This window comes from Poecilia reticulata, chromosome 4 (genome assembly GCF_904066995.2).
Source record: "Poecilia reticulata chromosome 4, P_reticulata-male-v2, whole genome shotgun sequence".
Taxonomy (NCBI): Eukaryota; Metazoa; Chordata; class Actinopteri; order Cyprinodontiformes; family Poeciliidae; genus Poecilia; species Poecilia reticulata.
The window spans coordinates 17,355,396-17,380,981 of record NC_088833.1 but is presented as its reverse complement, the minus strand read 5'-3'; the positions used below and the strand labels follow the sequence as shown (position 1 = coordinate 17,380,981).

The window sequence follows — 25,586 nt, the reverse complement described above, 5'->3', positions numbered from 1 at the left end:
AGGTGGTATAAAGGGGGTTTATTATTATTTTAAAATAAAGACAAAATTATCACTAGTGATATTTTATGATGTCCTCAGCATCCAAATTAAGGGGTTAGTGTTACTGGGATTTCTAAAACAGTAGATTCCCTGTGAATTCTTTAGGACAGGAATGTCCAAAGTGTCGCCCAGTTGGATATGATCATAATTCAAGAATAATTGATTCTGCATTTGAAGCTAATGGAGACATTTTAGAAGTTTTTTTTGTGTGCGTGTGTGTGTATGTGTGTGTGTGAGGTTTTCAATAACTAACTGAAATCTTTCTTAAAGTGGATATATCATGTTTTTAAATCCTTCCTTTAAATGAAAAATATTTGGTAAACACAAAGTATTCATTGTTTATGAATCCATCTTTTTGATTTGACTTTCTTTTCATAGTAAATACGATCACTATTCAGCACTCAAGAGCACCGTTTACAAAATAATACATTGTGTGGGAGTCTTTCGTTGACTTGTCAATAGTTTTTGTATCTTATGCTTTGAATGAGTTGGTGCCTGGTAAGCAGGACGTTTTGTAAGGAAGATAATTTAAGCACGTTGTTTTATATTGAGATCTGTCTAACTATAAACATTTAACAAAGCTTAGTGCATTCAAATAATGCATCGAGTTTGAAAACCACTGAGTAAAGCATGATTTGAAACGGTGTGGTTGTGTTGTATTAAGAAAAACTATATTTAAACTAGACACCCAATAGTACTTTTTTATCTGTGAGGTTTTTATTTGTTCTTTCATGTCATTTTCAACTAATAATATTTATTTTCTGTGTTTACAACAATCACTTTTTTCCCCCTATGTTTTGTATCTGACAGTTTCCTTACATTACACAGCAGAACCTCAACTGTTTCCCCATCACTTCCTTAGTCATACACTGAGTCTATTTACATTAACATCAGTGGGACTTTACACTTAAAACTGGACTTTGCTGATAGTAAAATGGATTCGAGGTGACCTTGGCAGGTGGACCAGTCCTGCCTGACGGAGGATTTTTCAGAGATTGGACAAAATGTGTTCATAGGAAACGGCCTTGTTTCATCTAGATTTATCCTCTAGCTTTTAAATAGCTGTCATGTTACAGAAATATATCTGTGTGGGAATATATCAGTGTGTATGTGCGACTCTTATCGAGAAACTGCAGCTGCTGTTGGGAAAGTGGCACGGTGGCTGGGACGGACATCTTTATACAACGTTCACACACCTTGGTTTAATTACACCAAGCTGACCAGACATACACACCTAAACAATTATGAATAGTGTCCACATTTTACATTTACTCTCATATGAAGAACATTAAGAAAACGACATTGTTCAGCTTACAACTAGTAACCTTTATTTTGTCATCAAGATATTTTCACCACTCTCCTTCTCTGCTGCTACAATCTAAAAAGGGCTTGGGCATCAAGGGAAGTAACCAACTGGCCAAATGTATTATTGGAATGCGTAGTGTGAATGCTTGAAACATATTAATCTCCTCACTTTTTCCATCCAGGCAAGCCTCTACAGCAGTGGTTCTTAACCTTTTTTGAGGTACCAAACGCCCCAGTTGCATATGCGCATTCACTGAACCCTTCTTATTCCAGCCCCCCCAACACACAAAGTACTTTGGAGTATTCTGATTTAGTAATGTAATTATATTAGCTGTGTAACCACCCCCACACCACTAGAGGCAGTACCAACCCCAAAAAGATGCAACTAAGGAGCAGATTTAGACTACAGAATTTGGTAAAAACTGTGAGCTTTGCTGAAGTAATTAAAGACAAAAGTTCAAATCCATGCTGAGAGTGGAGCTCCTTCAATCAGTGCTCCTCCGCAGCACTGATTAGCTAAGTAATGTAACGTGATCCTCTGGAGCAAGTGATGGCAAAGTGGGGCGCGTCAGCACGACTTTACACAAGTGTGTCTTTACCTCCACGGCAGAGGCTCCGCCGAACCCCTGAGACCGACTCATCGAACCCCTGAGGTTCGATCGAACCCAGATTAAGAACCACAGCTCTACAGTTGTGATGTTGCACATCTTGTGATGATAACTGTGATTTTATGTGTTGTGTTCCTCCCTCCTAAGCATGAGGAAATGAAGCATTGTTTCCCTTCACATGTTTGAAGAAAGTTTGTTTTTATTCAATCCCCTTCTGAAACACGTGTGGTGAGGAATTCACAGTGATCTGCTTTATTGTGACTGGTATGTTACTTTTCTGTGGTATTGCTGTTTCATTTAGTTATAATTTTCTTGTAAAAGGATCTGGGAAGGAAATTTAAATTCTGAGTTAGCTAATAAACCAGTAAGGGACTCTATCAGATTTATTTACAGTTTCCTACAGTGCTTAGTATACTGTGAGATTCAATAATGATGTTATTGGGTCATAGCTACAATGTTTCAGTTGCAGTTGCATCGATTGTATTGGAGTGGTGCACATGTGTTACATGACATGAGAAAGTTGCAGTACAGCAACATATCTAAAATATCGGTGGTAGAAAAATGATGCATATGTTACATGTTACAATGTCAAATTTATTAAAAGCCGATATTGTATTATGTTACTGCCGCACGTGTTTTCTACACCATTTAAGCAAAAGGCAGATAGGCAATAGTGTGACGGGAATATAATGTTAGTTCCCTGACTCTTTCTGTTATTGGCATAGCCAGCCTGTAGGGAAACGGACAGCAGATTTAATTTACAACTGCTGTGCACTCTCTCAGCATTTGTCATGGTTATAGTAGAAAAGCCTGTGCTCTTGTTCTGCTTAGATTAATGACCTCAGTTTGGACTATTGGCACAACACTTATCTGTTTTTATGAGTCCTGTGGCTTCTGTCTATAAACCCCAGTGGCACAGGAGCTCACACACTAATAAGAGTGCAAGTGAACACTCACAAACACGCACACCTGGCTGAGACCCACATACATTTCTTCCTATTATTCTGTGTGTCTAAAACAATATTTTTACCCCAGTCCTGATAGATCTGAGCCTAAACTACAGCGATAAGCAGAGCCAGTATTTTATGCAGCAAATCCTCTAAATCTTAAGAGAGCATATTGTCTTTTCATTATTTAATATAAATATAGGAGGAATTTTTAAGGAGTCAACTTTTTTTAGAAGTATTGTTTGTTTGCTCTCTTTTGTGTTTGGCATAAATGATGAACAGTAAAAATCTGTTCATCATTTCTGATGTTTATAGTTTTGAAGAAGCTATATTTGTTTTATAAAGGTGTGTTTTAGATTAAAGTGAAAACATTCTGTTTTTTTAGATGGTTTGACATTTGTTTTTTAGAATACAATTTTGCTCTTGATTTTGACCCAAAACCTAAATAAATTGTTAGATCTTAAACCTTAACATGTTATTGATATCAACCAAGATGATAAAAATATATAATTTATTCCTATACTCTTGTACTTTTATTTGAATCATTTAATTCAAAATATGTCTGCACAATCTCGCTAGAGTCCACGAGGAGTCCATTCAGAGTAAAAATTGGAAACCTTTTCAGAGAAAAGAGGAAAACAAATCTAGAACACTACAGTTACAAACATATTTCCCAGCATGTGTACTTGTAATATTTGTATTGTTTTGCAGCAATGTTGAAGATAAGAGACAGAGAGAATGAGAAAAAGCAGATGAGTTGTCCCTGTGGGCTCTACTTCCTCTGTACCTACAGGATCAAACGCAAAGAGAGAACTGAGCATCACAGGAAATGTCAGCCACAGTTAGGATAACAGATTGCCCTTCTAAACTTATGTCTGTCAGAGAGAGGGAGCCGATGCTTGTATGCGGGAGAGACAGTGGAGAAGAAAGTAACTGTGTTGACACAAACTGGTTCAAACACAAACCGTGTAACATTTATCATCATGTTACATGCACAAATACAAACCAAACTATGGAAAGTGATGTTTTACTCTGGAGAGCTTAAATCTTTCAGATCTAGATTAAGTTTAAATGCAGGTTGCAGCATATTGCTATATAGTCAAGCTGCACTATACTGTATATCGAATCACAAATGTTAGCGCAGTTTCAATGTATCCAGTGTCCTAATTGTAAAAGCTCCTTCGATGCAGTATTTGGCGGCATTAAAGTTCTGCTACCCTTTATTATATTTGTTACAGATTTTAGTGACAAAGATGATAAAGCTCAAGGAAGTAATAGGGCCAATGTGATGATGGAAATAAGAGAAAGACGGGGAAATGTGAGTTAATCACTATCAGTATTGTACAGTCATCATAATACTCAACAATAATATTCCAACGTTATCTGTCTAATATCTTGCAACCCTGTGGCATATCCATGAGTTAAAAGATATAAAATATTCTAATATTTTAAAATAACAGTTTAATAGCAGAGTTAAACTATTATTGTTTAGCACAAAACTGTGGGTACTTAATCACTGTAGAAAAAGGTTCTGTAATTAATGCTTCATACACAGATTAATTTATTCTCCTTGCACCTTTAGAGGTACTCTGTTGAGAGATGTAAGTACTTAGATCTGCTAACAATCAGGTGTATAATGAGTTAGTTGGATGTGATAATTGTGCCCTGTTGAACAGCGGCTGCTTGACACCAGCTATGATTGGCTAAAGTGGAAATTGAGGCTTGTGATTGGTTAGTTGTGGCTAGACTTGGATACAGGCTACTGACGCTTGCTGCCCAGTTGCCTGGAAACAGCCATCCCTCTCTGTGTTAGTGGCCTTGGCAAAATGACAGACAGCATAAATGCTCTGCAGAGGAATGTGTCAATCTGTTGATTCTGCTGAAGATTTCTTTATCAGTTTGTGCTGTGGATATGTGCCATTCCATGAATCACATCTTTTTATCCCTCATGTTCAGTGTTGTGGTTTAAAGAAAAAAAAATACAGTTCAGTGATGAGGAAACACAACAGTGAACCAATAAGAATAAAATTTTTTGTAGTAGTAATGATTTTAATTCCAGCATCAGTTTCTTTTTTCTGTGACAAGTGGGCTAATAATAGAGAAATGTTTTTTTTCTCTGACTAAAGGCATTGCAAACTCATAACCTTGTTGCTTTCTACTTATTCTCCAAGGATTCTAAACAATTTTGTTTTTTGAGCTGTTTCGATGTCAGGGTCTTTAGCTTCCATATTTTTATTGTAATACAGCCTCCACTTTGAACAACACTGCTTCTGCAGCTGTCAGGAAATGGAAAGTCACAAAAATCTTCACACTCACATTCTTGACTTAAATTTTTAGTGCTGGAATTGAGAAACTTTACTTTCATGGCTGTCAGTGAACATATTTAACTTAAAAAGGCCCAGCAGTTTTTGTTTTTTGCCATTACAAACATGAAAATACTACATGAAAATATTACATTTGGATAGATTTAGATTTCTTTCCCTGATTTCATATAGATTTTAGTAACTGAGGTAAGAAAGAAAAAAGACAGACAGACAGACAGACAGAAGAATGTGGATATAGTGAAATTGTCATCAGCTGCAATTCAATATTGTGCAACTCTAGTGAGCCTGTAAATTTTAGGGTCATATAAGGACCTTAAGGATAGAGCAAGTGGCACAGCTAAACTTATATTGTTGCTAAATTATAAAAACATTGTTACTAGTTGCAGTCAGACAAATCTATAGTCTCTGTTAACGTTAGATGTACAAATTGACTAATTAAAAATAAATATTGGAAATGATTTGTACATTTTAGTCCCCTGTCCTTAGTTGGCTCAATCTAAGTCATGCCATTCTGTTTTGGAAATAGAAGTCACTCCATGCCAATGTGCTCTCTTACGTCAAACAGTATAAATAATGGAAAGGAAAGGTATAACTAAATCTGAAATTACTTCTGTTTTGCAAGCACTTTTTAAGTTGGGACTTCAAACTGCTGAAACCTGTCAGCCTACATTGTGACATGTAAACACATATTGGTGTCATCATGTCTGAGTCTGCTGTGTTGAAGCTACCCGCCATTTGTAGAAACATAATCAGAGCGACTATTTTCAGGCGGCTTATTAAATCAATGAGACAGCAAATAGTGGCAGAAAAGTTTTCATCTGAGATCATCCAAACAGAATAAGGACACCAGGACTATATTAACACTTAAAGACCTGCATGAGCTTTCAGACCTGAGATCATTATCTCTTTAAACCATGCATACTCTGGCTGCACTCCAGACTGTGGGTCCAGCAGACTGCCTGCTAATTTGTTATTCTTGGTGGCCAGACAGAAAAACTCATGACTGCACATTCTCCTGGACACTTGTGGTCTGTTTTTGTTTGTGTCCCAGTTCCTGTCACCTCACTACAGTCGGTGTGTGTGAACCCTCCAAGGAAGGCATTGGTTTGTTTTTGTCTCTCCGAGTGCTTGGCCACAGATTGCTGCCACGCTGTGTGTGTCTTATGCTACTGATTTGTATCGCAGTGCTGTTCTGCAACAAGCATCAGATGCTCTTCAGTTCTTTACAGTTTCTATCTTAAAAATAGAGAGATTTTACAAGACTTGGAGACTAAAATAAGAGCACAAACATTACAATAAAGACTTGTTATAATTCAGACATAGAAAAACACAGAGATTGATGTTATTTATGTGTAAATACACAAAGTTAATTAGCCCATTAAACCTAATAGGCTCAGCGGTCAACTGAGTGGCCGCTGGAGCATAAACAGGCCTACAACAGATAGTCCTTCTTAGCTGAACTCGAGTTTACTAACTTCATTAGGACTTCTCTGAGAGCCAATTGAACACCTTTGTGCTTCACACCTGTTTACATATTTTGTGTCAATAAATGTGTTTTAGTTTCCTGCATATACAACTAAACCTTCCTGCACTTTGGCCTTTATGGGGAAAAAAAAAACCTGTAGGCCTCAGCCTCTGGTGTTGACATTGCTGTTGCTACCTCCGCTACCTTGGCCACTCCCTCGCTGATTGTCTCTGAAGGCCACTGACACGCTCCCGTTGAACCTTTTCCTCAGTTGCCTTGACAACCGTTCTCTCACTGGGCGGGGTACCACTCACTTTCCCAGTGATGGCGCGATAAGTGCTACAATTATGTAAATTCTGTCGAAACGAAAGTGTTTTTGCAGATCAATCATTGCAAGCTGAACAGCTCCAAACTCAATGCTTTCAGCGCTTAAGTTCTATTGATAATAATCCGTCCTGCGTTGTTGAAGAATGGCCTGCCTCCACTTCTGTCCTCATGTTTTCTATAGTTTTACATTTTGTAATGTTTTTGGAAAAATTGTGACGGTTTAACAAAAAAAAAAAAAATAGGTGAATGTACTTTTTTAATATGTTTGTACTTCTGGAATATATCGTTTCAATTATTTATTTTTTTAAGTTTTGAATGGAAATGTAGATATTTTTGAATCTCCTACTTCTGTTCCACTGCTACAATCTCTCTCTGCTCTTTAAAACTTTACAACCAAGTGACAATGTTGGTAGAGATATACTTTTTGTTGGCTGTGCATGTGTTTTTATTCTTTTTGAGAGAAGTCTTGCCCTCTGGTTCAGCTGCAGCATAGCTCCTCTGAGACACCTTCTTAGGGCTTACAGAGACTGTACAGATTTGGCACAGACTCTCCCAGTGTAAGAAGTCTCAATGTTTCCCTGGAGAGGAAAAGCTTGCATCCTGATTTTTTGCGTTGACATTCTTCTTTCTATTGTCTCTTTAGCTTTGCTTCTGTCTGAATCAAGGCTGAGGTTAGCTTTGCAGGGCAACATATTTTTGAAGCCCATACTTTATTTGACTCAAAGCTAAACATCTTTTTTCCTTTATAATAATGCAGGTAAGTTGTGGTCTTTTTGATAAAGCAGCTCTCCATTAATTAGTTTCCCTTTTTTTTTTTTTTTTTTTTTTTTTTTTGTAGCTCTGTGCTTTTATAATAATAACTTGCTCTCATTTTTAAAAACATCCTTAAGGGGTGTGTAATGTATTACTTTTTTAAATTATGGTTAACTAACTTGGAATAAAAAAAAACAAAGTTCATCTTTCTGACAGTTGTATAGAGGATGAAATACTGTTTTTCCTCTGCAATGTGTGAATCAAGTTGATGTTTAAATTAAGCATAAGGCAGACTTTTGAGAATGCACCTGTTACTTAAAAGAAGGGGCAACATTTTTACAAATGCTCATAAATATACAATTAGACTCACCAAGAGGTTACAGCTGAGGTTTGTTTAATCTACAGCTACTCCCTCTATGTGTGAAAATATATTTTCCACTAGTGGATAACAGGTGATTCACTGAGACCATAGATGTACTGCATGCTTACATGTTTTTGTGTGCATGTGTAAAGGGGTCTCATGAAAGGGCTCTTTTGAACTTCGGGGTAGTGCTGGTCTTTTGTTGTCTCTCTGTTAGTCGCCCACGCTCTCTGCAGCCCCCCTCTCAATCATGCAGTGTGAAGCCATCCTCTCTCTCCTCAACTCCCATCCTCCAACACAGCCACAGGCTCTTTCATCTAGCCTCAGTTGGGCAAAGGAAGGACTATGTGCGTGTCTGTGTGTGTGTGTTAATCTCTACGTTGGATGTGGTTCTCCCACAGTGGGTGAACAGCAACACAAAGAAGAACATTTGACCTTTCACCTTGTGTGTCCTTGTCATTCATTGTATGCCATCAGCTGTATGAACATGGCAGCGTTGCTGCGGATTTTAAATGAGCAGAAAGACCTACATATTGAACGGCATGTGTGCCAGCAGTAGGGGAAGATCAATTTTCCCCTGGTGTTCCTCTAAATGGCAATAGAAATGACATTAGAATACTAATAATCATAATATCATTCCCTGGTGCTACAGATAATAAAGGGCAGTGGAGCCAAAGCCTGCATTAGAGTCCTGAGCATAGTCTTCTTATTTCACTAACTAAGTATGGTATTTATTGATGTAGCTTTTTCCTCAAGTCAGTTTTGTGTTCACCAAAAGAGTCTATGGCTGCTTAATATTGAGTAGATTTCTATTGATCCCTAATTGAGAAAATAGCCTAGTGTTATGCATCTTTAACTTTGTATCGTTCCGCATTATTTGCACTCCAAAGTCAAAAGAAACTTACAACCTTCATTTTTCTTTCTACCCATTTAGTATTTTCTTTTACCAAATGAGCATTAACCAGACACAATAAAGCTACGGCGTGCCACTTATTTTCACATTTTAAATGTTTTGATGTAGATTAAACAATAGTTGTTGTTTCTTTATTTCTCTCTTGCAACATAAATTCAGTAAAACATTGTTATGCTGCCTGAATAAACCCCGCAAAAAGATAGCTTTTATCCTCTTTGCCTTTAATAATGACCAAAAGCAGAAATTCAAGCTTAATTTATTTGATTTCATTGATATTTCTAAGGATATATTTCATTGTAAGTGTTGTAAAACCCTGCATTGTGAGTGACTAACAAAAGCAAGGTTGCTCATGTTACGTCTTAGTTACCAAAAAAGCCTCACAATTTGCTGAGCTGAGATAAATTCAAGCATTTTCCCACTGTGTTTGTGCCTGGCTTAGTTTTAAAATGCCAAATCCTTTACTTGATTATAATTTTATAAATAAATATGTTTCTGACTGATATCCAGCTGTAATCCTGGGGAATATATTAAGGCATTCAATACTAGGCTAATTTGTTCAGTAAGGTGTTTTCTAATGAAACATGGACTTTTTCATCACAAATTAAAAGTGTGTTTAAACCCCTTTAAATGTTGGACATCATAAAAGAGATGAAAGAGAGCTTATATATTTAAATACAAGCACATGAATAACACATGAAAGGGATGTTTCTTTGTAATAATTGTAAAATGAACCTTTAGTTTAATGAATGTCAGTTTCTTCTACAAATTTTTATCTTAAATTAGACAGAAGAATTCTTTTAAAATCAACTTAGCCTCCAGTTTTGTTTTATATTCTAAGCATTTCCTTTCCAGCCTTTGTCAGGTTTGTGTCTCTTAACTCTCTGGCTTCTGTATATCCACTGTCCACAGGTCTAAGTCCACTGTAATCACTCCTCTTTAGCCTGGCAGCCCACACAGGACCTTTGCACTGGCACTGCTTCGTCTTTACCCCATTGCAGGATCATTCATAAACACACTAAACAAACAGCTGGGAGAAATGCTGGATAGGAAATATCTGCTGAGCAGGCTGATGTAATTCAGACTGTTCCTACTCTCAGATAAAGTTACCAGACCACATCGCCTGAAGTCTGGATTTGCAGAAAGCAACATACAGGCCAAGACCCTTAAACTGGGTGAATGTTTATTATTCCTCTGGTTATGTGAATACAACAGGGTGATCATTTCGGAGAATATGCTGAATGGGCCTTTCTTTATTTTGTAGTACAGTTTGTGTTTACATGTGTGCCACTGCATGAGGACTGCATGTACTTTTCCTGGTCTCGAGCAGAACAGCTGTTTAAAGCACATTGTGGATGTCAGAGCTGCAGGCACACATGTTGCAAAAACTCAGACCTCACACATGGTTACAAGTTAATGCAGTCCCTCCAGAAGCCTATAGGTCTGCCAGAACTAAGTTTATTTACTGATTTTGATCCAGTATCATACACATAGATTTGTAAATAATGTTCTACGAGACTTATGAACACTTAAATTGGCTCTTAGGTATATTCACAGATGCTTTGTTTTTTCTTAACATTTTCTTATTTATTTTTATGCTAGTGTTCAAGCCACAGTTCAGTACTTAACTTGGTTTTTGAGAAAAAATTTAAAGGTCAGTGTAAATGCCACTTATTTTGAGAAGAAAATAAGCCACATAAAAACAAAGAAAGATAAACAATTATGTTAGTAAAGAGGCCCAAAGTAACAAGTTGTGTGAAGTAAGACAGTTTTAGTCTACTGGTAAAAAATGTTTCTCATTCTATCTTGCACCATTTCATTTCATTTAGATATATTTTCATTAACCAAGAAGTTTATTTCTGTTAGGAAATGAGAAAGATATCTATCAAAATCTGATTAAACTATTTAAAATGACCATTTTATAGAGAAATAATTGCTTTGTTTTCTTACACATTTTATTATAAGGGGATGTTGAAAATTATTTTAAACTTATTAAACATAAATTGGCATTACATCAACCAAACTCTTCCTTATACTTGCTGACCAACTTTTTGCATTTTTTCACTGGTCAATATTATAATTTTTGGTGAGATGCTACAGATCGTAAAGACTGGAAATTCTCCATATCTTCTTCCTAATCTGCAGCTAGTTTCTCAGACACTTGATTGAGTCAGAAGACTGAGTGGGCCACTGCACCTAAAATCGTGTTTCTACATCCAAAATTATGTTTCTCCTTATAATGTATACCATAAGTGTTACATACCATAAGGAGAAAGACATTAGTAAAAATAGAAGATTATTTTAAACGTAAATCTGTCAAGGGTATGAATAATTTTAGACTTGCATGCAAGCAAGTCCAAAATTGGACTTGTTTGCAAAATTGTTTACAGTAACAATTTTACAGCCAGTGAAATAGTTTAAAAATCAAATATTGTGTTCATTCAGACAATTTTGTAGTGCTTTGGATATTTCTCTCAATTTGAATTGTTACAATGAATGCACACACGTGGTACAGTTAAAATACAGGGTTATCCCAGGGCATTACATGCCTGGCAGGCCATCAGGGTTTACCTGCGCCCCCGCCAGGCTAAACATAATTTAGCCTATTTATTTATTGATTTTTTTATACACCAGTAGCAGTGATAGTAAAGATGGGTTAAAGAGTCTCTTTGGTGAAAAGGTTTGAAGCACAATGGCGACGTAGTACGGTCAGTCTATGAACATGTTGAGAGATTGAGGTGTGTCTTTTTTTATTCATCAAAACGTTGTAACCACTTCCTGTCTTTACAAATCGACACCCTTACAACCTAAGCGAATAAAGTGACAAGTCACAGATAAAAGATCTAACCATTTTGGACATTTTGATTAGGATGAAACAACTGAACTGCAAAAAATATATATTTATTTTATTTGGGTTCGTTTACCGTTTTTTCAGTCTTCATAGTTGGTGTTTAGGTAGTTAATAATGTCTTCCACTAACACATAATTACCTAGTCATATTTTCAAATTTCCCGTCACCTTTAAACACTTTTTGAACATAGGTTGCTGGATGATTGCCCTTGCGCCACTGGGATTAGCAAGTTTTCTGGGGTAAAACGCTGTTATCTGTGTTTGTGTTTAAGACCACCAGCTGTACTTTTGCCTTGTTGCACCTCCAGCTACTGGTACCTGTGGATCCATGTGGGCTGAGACCGCCACATCCATCAAAATAAAGGTTGCATGTGTTGAGCACAGCTTTACTCTGGCATTTTAGGGTCCTTAAAGGACAATTGAAGCACGCTGTAATGAATAACCCATCAGCTTTCCTGAGGCTGCCAGCAGCCACAAGGGCACTATCTGTCGCATCCATCATGAAAGGGAGGGGTCACTCAGCAAACACACAGGTGTGTACGGACAAATAGGGAGGTTTTGTTTGAACCGCTTAGATGCTGTGTTTTGGAAGGAGGGCTAGAATCTAGGAACAGAATTGGTAATGGGGGCGGGAAGATGATGATGAGGGGGTTAGAAGGAGAGGTTGTCCTGGTCCAGAGGGGTTTAAGAGACACAAAGAGCTACAGCTCCCAGAGGACCTTCCTCCATCAGCCCACCCTGCATATATTACCAGCTTGATTACTCTCATGCTCCAGCCAGTGATGTAGCTATAATATATGTTCTCTTTCTCCCACACAAGCTTTTCACAAGCACGCTTACATCCCCATGGGCAAACTCTGTGATCTGTCACATGACTGGTTCCCATGGTTATCTTGATGTGTATTTTCCTTGTAATTATTCTTAATTGCATCCTTTTATTTGCATATTTGTTATTCTTTAACAAGACTGAAAAAGTGAAAAAAAATTGCTATTGTAATAAAATGTGAAGAATCTTGTTTTATTTATAAACATCTCAGTTTGCTAAAAAAAAAAAATCCCCAGAGGGTTATGTGCTAAGATTGCAGAAGACAGTTTTATTCCAGTTTAATTATGATTATTATGCCATTATATTGCACAGTGGCTTTACATAACTCTGGTAATAATTACATCAAACATACTGATGACAAATTAGTTTTGTTTTGTTTTTTTCAACTAACTTAAGTACATGAACAGATTTTTTTAAATAATAATTCACACTCAGACATTTCCAATGGGGCCTTCAATATAAAAGGATTTTTGTGTTTCTGTGCTGGGGTTGCTGTTTTCTGAGTAACGTGTCAGTGATTGCCTAAAGGTTTGAAGGAAGCCGCTGGAGATGTGAACCTTATTTCATATTTTTGTGGGCTGTCTTTGAGCAAATGGTTGTATTTTTCCAAGCATATATTGGTTAAGAATGAAAACTCTGTCAATTTATTAACCTATCAAGCTTCTCTTGTCGGTTTTCCAGGGGTTTTCTAGATGTTCTTATTGTAAGCCTGACTGGAGGAAGCACACACAATGTCTCCATCTAAACTGATCCTCTCTCATGTCTTTTCATAACAAAGATCCAGTTTAAATCACATTCTGGGAAACAGGTTGTGCAATATTAGTTTTATTTTGCCATCAGTCATGGAGCAGTGTTTTTTTTCCTTCTCATTTCAGTCTGTTGGTGTGTACTGCTCTTTTTCTTCTGCTCTCTGAGATTTACATCTAGCCCGCATGGAGATCCCAGCATTGATTCTCTGCCACACAGAGATGTTGTTTGCAGTACAAAGGTACTGAGCAGACCTAATCGGCACATATTGATTATTTTATGCTGACTGCCTATTTCATGTGCATTATTTTCTGTCCTGTATGCCTGCTGTGAATTATTTCTAAATTAGAATTTTATTTTTGGTTTGATCCTCTGAGGATGTAATGATTCCTGAAATATTTGTTTAAGCACACATCTCAAATTGGGAATAAATTAGGAACAGTGGGATAGACTTTTATCAAACAATCAAGTCAGACATATCCAATCATGTCACTATCACTGGGTCACAGATGTGAGGGTAAACACACATACAAACAAATAGGGAACACCTGCTCATTCGCATGCGTGCGCACAGTCACACAGTGATGGGAGAGCAATTGGCTGCAACAGAGGAGAGGCCAACTCCTGGAGTTGGTTGCTAATGGCTACAGGATCCAGGGGAGCAGGAAAAGATGTCGATAATGACAATGTCACTCCCAGCCAACCAGCTCCTGAAAGAAACAGGATACTTACTCAAACTGATTCAGGCCTATTGGTCCATTTTTAGTGTGCACACACACACACCTACACGGATGCACAACTACACAGTGAAATGGAGGAACAATTTTCTTCCAGCAAGGTAGCTGTGTGTTATTATAGCTGTCAGAAATAGGCTCTTCTCCAAAGGGCCTTTTTGGCTCTGGCTGCAGTGTTTGAATTGATTTTTCTTCCTTGGATAACTGAAAGTATTTTTATCTACTATATTTAGCATATAATTTCCCCAAAAAGGAATTAAGTTTTATGCATAAATAGCACACCCAAAAAAAATCCTATAAACTGTCACCTGACCAAACTATGTTCAAGATCGTTCAGTGCGGTGAAAAGTATCTTTAAAGTTTTGTTTGCTTTTTCTTAGCTGTAAATGATTTAATATTAGACAAAGACAACCTGAATAAATACAGGATGTAGTTTTTAAATTATTAAATTTTTTAACATAAAATTTCTATTGAAAACAACGTAGACCTACGTGACAAAGTGATTGTCTCCTGAACCTGATAACTGGTTTAGCCAACGCTGACACAACAGAAGAGAGGTAACTAGTAATGAAGTTTTGCCAGAACATCTCTAGAAGATATAAATCTGTAATTTGAATATATCACTCTAAAAACAGTTTATTTTCAATTCTTCAAACCATTCAAAAATAGACTAGACTTGTTTATTATCTCTTGGTTTTTGTTTACTACCTGCTGGAAGAGTTCTGTATGTGCTTCTAGGGTAATTTTGTTAGCCTGGACACTTTTGGCAAAGTTCATTATTGTTTGTGTGTTTTCTACATGTGGATAATGCCTCATTGCTGTTCACTGGAGTTCCAAAGTCTTAGAAACGGCTTTGTGACCCTTTCCAGACTGACAAATGTCAATGTAATTTTTTGTAATTGAAGACATGATGCTTCTTGTGATCTTTTAAACAGCACAATGTTGTCACACAGGTTCTATTGTAGATGTTTTTTTATGCCAGGTTGTAGAGTAATCGAATCTGAGTGAGTGTGATTAATTACAGTTAAAATATGACTGAACAAAGACAGTTATATTTTCACATAGAGCCAGTTTAGTTAAGTTTTAATCCCTTAATTTGTTAATTAAATACCTCAGGTAAGTTAGACTGGTGTTAATTTTGATCTGAATCATTTAAATGTGATAAAAACAAAAATAGAAACCACAATACTCTTCCAGCTGTAATTACCATATCTAAAATGTTAGCCTGTGTATTTTATTAAGTCTGTCTGGGTCAGTGGGTGATAATGGATGCTATATGAAAAAAATAATTTCCTTACTCCATCCATCAGTATTACTGCCCCTTGTTTACAGCAAGCAAAACCAAATTATGCCTGGAAGTATAAATGTTGTTTTCACTAAGCTGCATATTTAATATAGAGCGTGTGTCTTATAGTATTTTTTATAAAACCCAAAACTATGGGATGCATTCAGTCATAGTCAGTAAATTAGAAAGTGCATTTCAATGAGGCGTATTTGCCAGATTAAAAGTAACTTTTTTATGTAACTCGTGAGTAGGTATTAAACATACTTTTCATTAATGCTAGATTTCTGAATTAAAAATTTATTTTTTACTTGGTCTGTTGTAACATTCTAATCTTTAATGATGAGTTTTCATCAGCTGTAAGCAGAAAATAATTAATAAAATAAGCCCTTAAGCAAACAGTGTGTGATTAATGTTATTTTTTTACATGTTTCACTTAATGGATATAGTGAAATTAATTAACTTTTCAATAATATTATATATAATTTCAGTTGGGCAGTTTTAATTTAGAGCCCTTAATATTTTAGTAAATATTAGATGGATTCATCTGAGATGTCCATTTTCTCATGACACTTAATTTAGCAAGTGTAACAGCTGGCCCATCAGATTAAAATACCACAGAAGAAGATGATGTAAGGTTATGCAACTCTATTGGACAGTTCCAGTGCTCTGCTGTTGAAATTATTACAATATTTTAAGTGATAATAGGAGGCTAGATCTTTTTTTATACTGCAACAGTAAGCCATGTAGTTCAGTGTAGTTTTCAGCAGAACTTTGATTCCCCTGCAATATTTCACTTGCTGTTATTTTCCGTGTGAGTGCAGTTAGGATATCACAGTCATTTCTTCCACTTGAATGCCTGTAGATCAGCAGAACAAGCTCAACGAGGAGGAAAGATGAGAAGAAGAGTATCAGTGCACAAAGGAGGTGAGCGTTCTGAGATGAGCAGAAAGTAAATGACGGGACAACAAAGGCGGAAGGATCGAAAAGAGATGCTAAATCGACGGATTAGCACTTCCAGTCCTCCACCTCCTTTTCAGCAAAGTGTTGCAATGAGGCATGAGTCACATTTTGCTCTGATCTCTATTGACTAGATGATGATTAATATCAGTCTTGTTTGTTGATGCTGAGAGCAGAACATAAACCTTATTGTTGTTCTAATGAGCCATGACCATGTAACAAGCCCTGACTAATTGGGTTAATCTGATGATGGACAATCCTGAAAGAGATTTCACTCTAGATCTTTTAAATTTTCGATTGTAAGGGATTATTTTTAGCTCTTTTTCCTTTTTTAATTTACTTTGGTTCTTCAGAGGAGTTAAGTTTGGGAGAGAAACAAGTACTGACCTATTAAGTTAATGTTATTAGCTATCAGGACAGGTTTTCTTTTTTTTTTTTTTGACCAAAGGTTGTTGAATCTGTGCTGCTGTCTTCATTTTTCCACCTCATTGCATTAGGGAAATCATTTTGTGGCAGCGGCTAGATGTTTTGCATTCATAAGACCTGTACGACAGACCTCGGTTAAATGCATAACAGGCTCATACATATGCAAGCAGGGGCTGTGCAGTTAAGTGTTGATGTCTAATCATTTAGGGAAACAGGGATAGTCAAAAACCAGAGATTATGCCATGAGTGGATGGTGGAGTTTCTCTGTTGTTTTGCTGCGGGTGTCTAGTGCTTAAGACACAAGTCTTTTATTTAATACTGCAATTATTCAAAAGCCCCAAACTGTTTTTAAAATGTTATTTATTTAATCTACAACTACATTTCAGATGTTATCAAGTTTAAGTTAATCAAATTTAAAACACTTACTTCTCTTTTAAACACATGAATATTGAAGAGACTGACTCCTCAGTATGTATCTCAGTAAAAAAACGAAATGTATGACATTATCTGATTGTTCTACTTGAAAGCCAAAAAATATTCTTACTACTGGCGTTAATATAAGCAGATACATTAGAAGTATCTGCTTATATTATTCCTACAGAATGTTTCCACGGTAACGCTTCCCTTTAAAACAGCTGGAAACAGATCTGTTAAAGAAAATTTGATTTTCCTTGGTTATTATATTATGAGAGATCTGAGCAGTATGTGAGTTTGCATACTAAGACACTGATACTTGCCCATATCCTTTGTTAGACTTCTGCCAGCCATAGCAGACTATAGGATATGTGAAATTGATGATAACTATCAGATTATGAGAGATAACGCTGATGTGGCTCAGGATGCAATTACATTTATAATACACACTAATCAAAAGTTAGTTGAATTGGAATAGATATTACAGCTCCCGTGTCATAACGCTTTACTGCATAACATCTGCACAACGGAATTTATTGCTAAATATATATTTTAATGTTCTAGATTTCACGGGCGCAGATTGTCTTGACAAAGTTTAAGAGATGTGACTGAAGCTAAAATGTCCTGGTGATCGTTTCAGTGAATGAGATGAATCAGAATTTATTTCAAACTGTTATCGGTTTGCCTTTTTCATTCAGTCCGTATCTACCTGGAGAGAGATGCAGGAAGTCGGTGAGAGTCTCAGAAAAAACGGTTCAGATCTTCAAGGCCATGTTCAGTGCTGGGAGGAGAGAGAGAGAAAGGTCTGGGCCAAACTTTCCCCTCGTTCTGTCTGTCAGAGATAAAACTTCACAGCAGCAGCTTTGGAAATTAAGGAGCAGCTGAGAAGAAAGGAGAAAGAAACAGATAAAAAACAAAATGGAGGAGAGCGATTCAGACGATGCACAGAGGGACTTTGGTGTTTTCCTTTTCTCAGAAGTTGTTAATTAACTTTCACTTCTTCATCAATGCTGTGCCATTTGTTTGAATCTTACATTGCATGGTCCATTTCTGTCCTCTGTCAGCTTACTTCTATCCCAACTTTATTCCTATTCTCTTATATATCCGTTTAACCTTCTCTTCACTTTGAACCCCTGCACATTTAGGCTTTCATAAAGTTTCAGCCACAGTGCTCTGTGTTTCAGTAGGATGCTGCCCTAAATGTGTGTCCATTCTGAGTTTAACAGACCTCATTCCCCAGTCTGCACAGTGTGTTTATCGAAGCTTAGAAATGATAAGGGAAATCTTAATGAGATGTGGTTTGAAAAGACAGACACACTCAGCATGCTGTCCTCTGTAATTCGGTTGTCATGTATTGTTTTGCAGGAGACATTATGGAGAAAACAAGCCTTTGAAAAACATGACCCATTTCAATGTTGCTCTCTGAAACTTTGCCTGTTACAGTAATTGTGGGAACTTTATTTGAGTTCTTATTTGGGTAATTGCTGCAGAGAGAAAACATTTCCATTTTTTATATGTATTCAGCTCCATTATTCTGAATGAGGAAGCAATTTTAGGAGATGCTTTTTGAGACATTTTTACAGTACTGCGACTCCAGTTTATTTTCCCTTGCCAGTATCTTTAAAAGATGAAGTCAGAGAAAGCTATTTAAAGGAATTTATTTATTTTTTTTAAATGTCGACACATTTCTGAGAATTAGAGAAAGAAAAATACTTCAGCAGATAACAGGAAGGCTAAATGCATTGCAGGAAGGTTGCTCTGTCTTATCTTTTGAGTTATCATCTTTCTATTAACATGGAGAATTTTGTCATTAATAATTAGTTGTTTGCAGGCCTTTCTTTATAAGAAAGTGTACATTTAAAAAGGTTGGGCTCGAAAATAAGGACATCAGTAACTTTTTTAAGTCTTGTGTTAGTTACTACAATGAAGCTGAGCTGAAATTGACAAATCTACATGTAAAAGCAGTGAAGTCACACAATGGAGCTGAAAAACACTCATTTAAACTGATGAAATTGACAATACGCTAAGATGATAAGATTAATGTAAATTGGATTATTATGTTAATTGGATATCTATGTGGATTATTTCTCATAATTCACATAGATCTTAAATTTAGTCTTCAATTAAACTTAGTGAAACTTGCAGAAATACTCTTTACAACTATACTTTTCTCATATACAAAATGTGGCATTACTATTGTTCTATACTATAGACATACTATAAATAAATAATAATGTATGCTATAAATAATAATGGCAAGAAGACTAGAAAAAATATTTTAATTTCTGTTCTCATGGCTTTTTGTATTTTATAGTTCCTAAAGACATGATTTGTTTCAAACTCTATAGGATGATCAAACCTTTCCAAAAAGAAGAGATCAGACATAATTCTGATTGTTGCATCTTTAATTTTGAGGATATTTAATAGAAAATCCATGAGCTTTGCCTGAGCAGCAAGACATTAAATTGTGTTCACACCTGGTTTTTTTTCCCCCCTGTACCTGAAATGTAAAAATAGTCAAGGAGTCTGTCATCTGATAAATTAAAAATAACAAATAGGGTTGTTTTTACATAAAGGCAGTTGTTTGTATCATATTCTTCAAATGAGTTTAGTCTTAATTTAATCTAGCGTTTGGTTGATATTCCTTCGCTTGCTTATACTTTTCAGGTTCCACCGTGTCTACCAGCATCTGAAGTTGTGTAGTGATTTGAAATTCTCTCCATCCAGTTACAACTTTTGTCTCTGTCTCTTCCTGTATCACATTTCCACTTGTATTCCACCTTCTCTCTGTCTGTTAGACTCTTATATAATTTTCCAGTGTGTTTGGGTGTTGGGTCTTTTCCCTGTGGTTCCTAGGATAATCTCACACCCCATCTGGCCTCATGCCTCTACTCTTTTTTTATTCAAACGGCTGCTGGTAATTTGCCCATCCCATGTGTCTCTTATGTTCTTTCCCTTTCTCTCGTTCACTCATCCGCCAACACAACTAGCAAAACAAATATATTTAGCTCCTCTCTGGATATGCTGGACATAGAATACTGTTCACTATTTGATATCTCTTCTTAGTTCAGTTTTCTTCAAACTGCTTTGCTTGCATTCTTGTTGTACAAATAGTATACAATGTATTGGGATCAACAGTGGCTCTTCATTCTGCCTCCGGTCATGTTTGGCTGGCATCCTAGCCCAGAGAGTGTGCATTCTTAATGCTCCCCTGGCCTCGATGAGAGAGATGATTGGTAGAATTAATTGTGGCTGGAGGGCTGAATGGGAATAAGTGAGAAAAACAGGCGTGATGGAGGAAAGGGGGGCAGCTGGGGGCTGGTATTCGTGTTGCATTCACTTCCTTAAAGCCTGCCAGTGGAGGAGATCCAGTTTATTTTCCTACATTCAGGTCTTTGGTCCCACTAGATTAATATCAGGCTCGAATGAAGTCAATCCTATTCTCTTTTATAGCTCAGTTTGTCTTTCCCTGTGATTTAACACCTGTGGGCTTGCAGGGGGGAGATAACAGCATCTTCTACAGCAACAATCATACTGTAATGGCCTGCTCGCTTCCCCTGAGAATAATGTTATCTGAGAGGTGTCATTAAATGGGATTAATAGGCCTTAAAATCAGGGACACACAATTTGCGTAGGGTGTTCTCATGCGTATGACTGTTTTACCGGACTGTAAAGAAATACATCCTGTGTTCACCCTCTAGTGTAATGAAAGATTACATTTGAGATTTTAATGAAGCATACATTTTCATTAATGGTAAAAGCAAAATAAAAAATATAATTACAGGAACTTTACTAATGAAAAGTTTACCATATTGAAGTTCAGATTTGTCCAGTTTGTCTCCAAATCCTTCTCCTGGTCAGCAGGTTTAAGGGTCAGTGGATTTATATGGTGGTTGACCTGACCTGACCAGTCAGACGGAAACTGATGATCTTTTTCTGAACAGTAAACAAATTATGCTTACCTGCTACCAGATCTTACTGACAAGATATTGTATGAATATTGTTGAGGACTATTTAAGTATCTGTGAGTTTTAAAAGCTGAAGCCAGAGAAAACTTTTTTAAAGGAATGTTTTTTTCTGAGAATTAGAGAAAGACAAATATTTCAGCAGTTAACAGGAAGGCTAAGTGCAGTACAGGAAGGTTGCTCTGTTTTATCTTTTGAGTTCTTAATATCAGGCCAATACAGGCGTCCTATACAACAACGCCTGTATAGGAATATAAAAAGCTGGGGGGTGGGGAGTGTGTGTGTGCGTGAGTGTGTGTGTGAGTGTCTGTGTGAGTGAACTGTTTCGGGGGTGAGTGGAGTGGGTTCTGGGGAAGCTGTCTCATCATTTATTTATACAATCTACAGAAGAAGGGGTTAGCGGAGAGAGGGAGGCTGCCGTCTACAAGCCGCTCTGGGAATACTGTAGGTCAAGAGTTGTTTTTCTAGCTACCAGCACAATTCTTTGTCTGAAAAAAAGTGAAGCTCCCAAATAAGCACAACATACTCCAATGTTTGTAATGCATTTCTTCTCCAAATATCTGGTTTTTAATGGTGCAGAGTTTCACCTTTTTGATGTCACATGGGGTCCTGTTATTATTATATTTCGTCTGGATATTCCTATCAGACATTATGCACAGTTTAAACATTGTGACCTTGAGCACAACAAATATAATTTTCATTACTTATGCTGTATATATAATGATGGGTTGAATTAGGTGAACTTTTTTTCCAAAATGTAAGTATTTTTTAATCTATGATTTAGTTTTTCAAACTCTCCAAACTTTCTGTTAATTAGTGCAAGCGATGGAAAAAAAAATCCCCAGATTTTACTTCTAAACAATAAAGGTTTTCAGCAATAAATAATCACCTGAATAATTTATCAGCCTGTTTAGAAGTGAGACAAAATGGGCCCTGTAGTTGTGTGTCTGTATATTATAGTCATTAAATGCTGGTAAATATAATTACAACATATTGATTTTTTGTCTTTGTTAATCTGGATGAAATATATTCTTTATAAATCAGTAGTTATAATGCTGGAATTACACACTCCTACAGAAACAGGCTGTTTATTCCCAACTGCTTTATTAAATCTTTCTGTCACACACATGCAAGACTAGAGTTTTCATTACTTTAAACAGTGGCTGGAGGAAATGCTGCAGGGTTCCTCTTTGTTGCTCTGCTGTCTGAAAGTCAGTTTGGTTGCAACTATCCTTCTGCAGACAGCCAACGATGTCTTTTACATCTCAGAATAGTGTTGAAAATTAGTACCGTATTATGCAGAGGTCTATAAAATGCTATATTTCTTGTTTAAGTTTCTGTTGGATATTGTTCCTTATCATTTGGCGAAGATTGCTGAACTTGTGAAAGTTGTCTCTGCCATCATTTCTCCAGATAAGAGATAATGAGAAACCATGCTGTTTGACATGACAGAGACTCTCCCTCCTCAGTCTACATGTCGAATTACCTTTGGGAAGGAAACCAAAATGCTGACTCCTTCTCCAAAATGTACAGAGCTTACGCTAATGAGGTTTAGATCTTTCTGTTTGTAAGTATAAGGAGTGTGAGGTTTAGAAGAGGCACATCAATATGGCTTCTCTAATAATGTGTCAGTGAGGTTTAATTGAAAACAAAGGAGTAAGGGTGGAATCATAAATAAACTGTCACCTTCATTGTTCTCACTGGACTCACAAATATTATCCAAATATTATTTTATTAAAACAAAGAGATGTGGGTACATTCTGTGTCTCAGTAATGATACTGATGTATTCCTAAGTGTGCCAGCAATCTAACAATGATGCATGTATTCATACTGAAGAATTTTGTTACAGCCCACACGGTTCAATAAGGCATGTGTACCAAATGGTTAAAGCCATAAATTAAACTTCTACTCATTCAGAGCATTTTTGTATGAAACTAAGGCACACAATTTTACGTTCCAGCTTTAAAAAATGAAACCTAAACAAAGCAGAGCTTTAAGAAAGTCTGTTTTCTGGGAACTTTAAAGGAACAATTGAGTAAAACGTGGACCAAACCAAAGCTTTACTTCAGCATTTTTCAACAGCAATGAGCTAAACTTGATTACTCACCTGGAATAGTCAGTTGAGTGAATCGTTTTGTAGTTCCTCTAACACAGTTACTTTAATTGCAATGTTTGGTATAGATTTTTAATGTACCACTTTTCTCTGCCTCTTATGCTACGCTTCATGCTTCACTGTTGTTCAAGGTTTTCATTAGCCGTGTAACCTTTTTACTTTGAATTACCTCACCGTATGCTTGTTGCCTGCAGGTCTGACCAAAGCAGTGTATTAGCCCATCAGTCATTGTGTCAGGCTGCACTGGCCATCCAGCTGCTCGATCACTTTGCCGAAACAGCTAATGTTTGCTGGTAAATCGTTTAGAAGTATAAATGTGGCTCCCTCCATGCCGTCATCCATCCAGCCACCTGAAACTGCCTGACATTCAACGTGGCAGAGAGCAGATCCCCAGGGGCTGCAGAGCACCGAATGCACCTGTGTAGCTGTGTCATACTGAAGAATACATCTATAAACTGATATTTAGAGTTAGAAAAAAAATGTTAAAATGAGCGTTAAGATTTATATCAGTCAGTATTGGACATATCAGATTGAACATTTATCTCAGCTTTTTATAGACTTTTGTCATTTCAAGAACATTTTTAAGCCCCTTACAGGTTTGTAGTCCTGAATCAGAGAGCAGTTTCAAACTGCACACTGAATTGATCTATACAATGTGCAGTTGGGTATTGTTTTTCCTTAGAATGATTATTTGACTATTTAAATCAATAAAATACAGAATTCCTTTTTAATTAGCACCTGTGCGTACAACAACAGTCGTTATTGCATTTAAATCTTCACTGTAGACTTTGGATAATTGATCATGTTAAAATTTATAAAACTAATCTGAATAAATTTGTGTAGTTTAGGATTACTTTGTGTGATATGTTCTGTTGATAAATAAATATTTTACTATTTGCTCACTTAAAATCAAATAGTGTCTTTTTGTGTTTTGAGTAAAAATTTTGATTTTGAATAAAACTCTGGACTGATTATGATTTGGTATCAAAAACTCTGAGATGGTTTATAATTATTACTCAGTATGTTATTTATGATGAAACATTTGCTGATTCGAAGGCTGCTTAAAAGACAATTGTAGGTACTTATTTGTACATCATATGTGTGAATGTGCTATTTTACAGTCACTTTCCGCATGTTGAGCTCTGTCAGGTGTTGGGTAGCCTGTTGTGAATGAGGCAGAGAATTGCTTGAGACAGCGCATCAATACTGATTGAATTGGCATGTCCTGAAAAAGACAAGGAGGGTTTATTCAGCCATGGAGAGGCAGGAAGAAGCTGTAGATCTAATTCAGACCTGAATGAAAGTCTGCTTGCCTGAGGTTTCCTGAACTCTTAAAGGAATTCTCAGAGTTACAGAAGGATTAGCTATTTAGGTCACCTAATCATTAATGAATGCCTCGAAAGCAAAACAAGTTACTAGCTCAACACTATCCCATTTTGGATGTTTAATGTCCTATTAATATAGTGGTACAGATGGCATGGCCAAATGTAGTAACAGTAGTTGTATTGCAGTTGGAGAACTTCAAAGTATTAATATTAAAAAGCATTAGCTAATATGCCTTCATTTACATTTGAACACCAGTGGGTTCCCGTTCTTAATCTATAAAATGTTCAGTTTTACCTCTTTTGGGAAGGCTTTCCGATAAGTTTATAAGTGTGTTTATTTCTGACAGTCATTCTAAAAGTGCATTTGTGAGGTCAGACACTGATGTTGGATGAGAATATCTCGCTCTCAGTTTCACCTCTAATTCATCCAAAAAGTGTTTTGTTTGGATGAAGTCGGGACTTTGTGCAGGACAGTGGAGACCTTTTTACCCCAAACAAACTCACTCATCCACAAGTTTATGGACCTTACTTTATGCACAAATGTCTTGGAAAAGGAAGGGACCGTAAGTACACTGTCCCCACAAACTTTAGCGCATAAAATAGTACAACATTTCTAGTCAATTTGTATTGACTTGAATGTCTCCACTACTATAGAGTTTATTGGCAAGATGCTTTACACTACTCCATCTGGCATTTTGATATGCAATTGGTGATGTAAGGCTTGAATGGTTCTTGTACATAGATATAGTGTAACACACCATTACATTAGATGTCTACTTCTCATCTCATCCTTTTCAAAAGGTCTTAATATGGTTTCATCCTTCAGCGTCTCTCAGCTTAATATAAACTAAGCTTTCCCACCTGTGTTGTGTGAAAGCTATGGATGGACTATGAAATGTTATAG

At 36.5% G+C, this 25,586-nt stretch overlaps 1 protein-coding gene across 1 annotated transcript in view; it reads left to right on the top strand.

Annotated features, from left to right (window-relative positions):
• Positions 1-25,586, top strand: part of xpr1a (xenotropic and polytropic retrovirus receptor 1a) — a 66,393-nt gene that overhangs the window by 20,156 nt on the left and 20,651 nt on the right. The gene's annotated exons all lie outside the window — the stretch shown is intronic.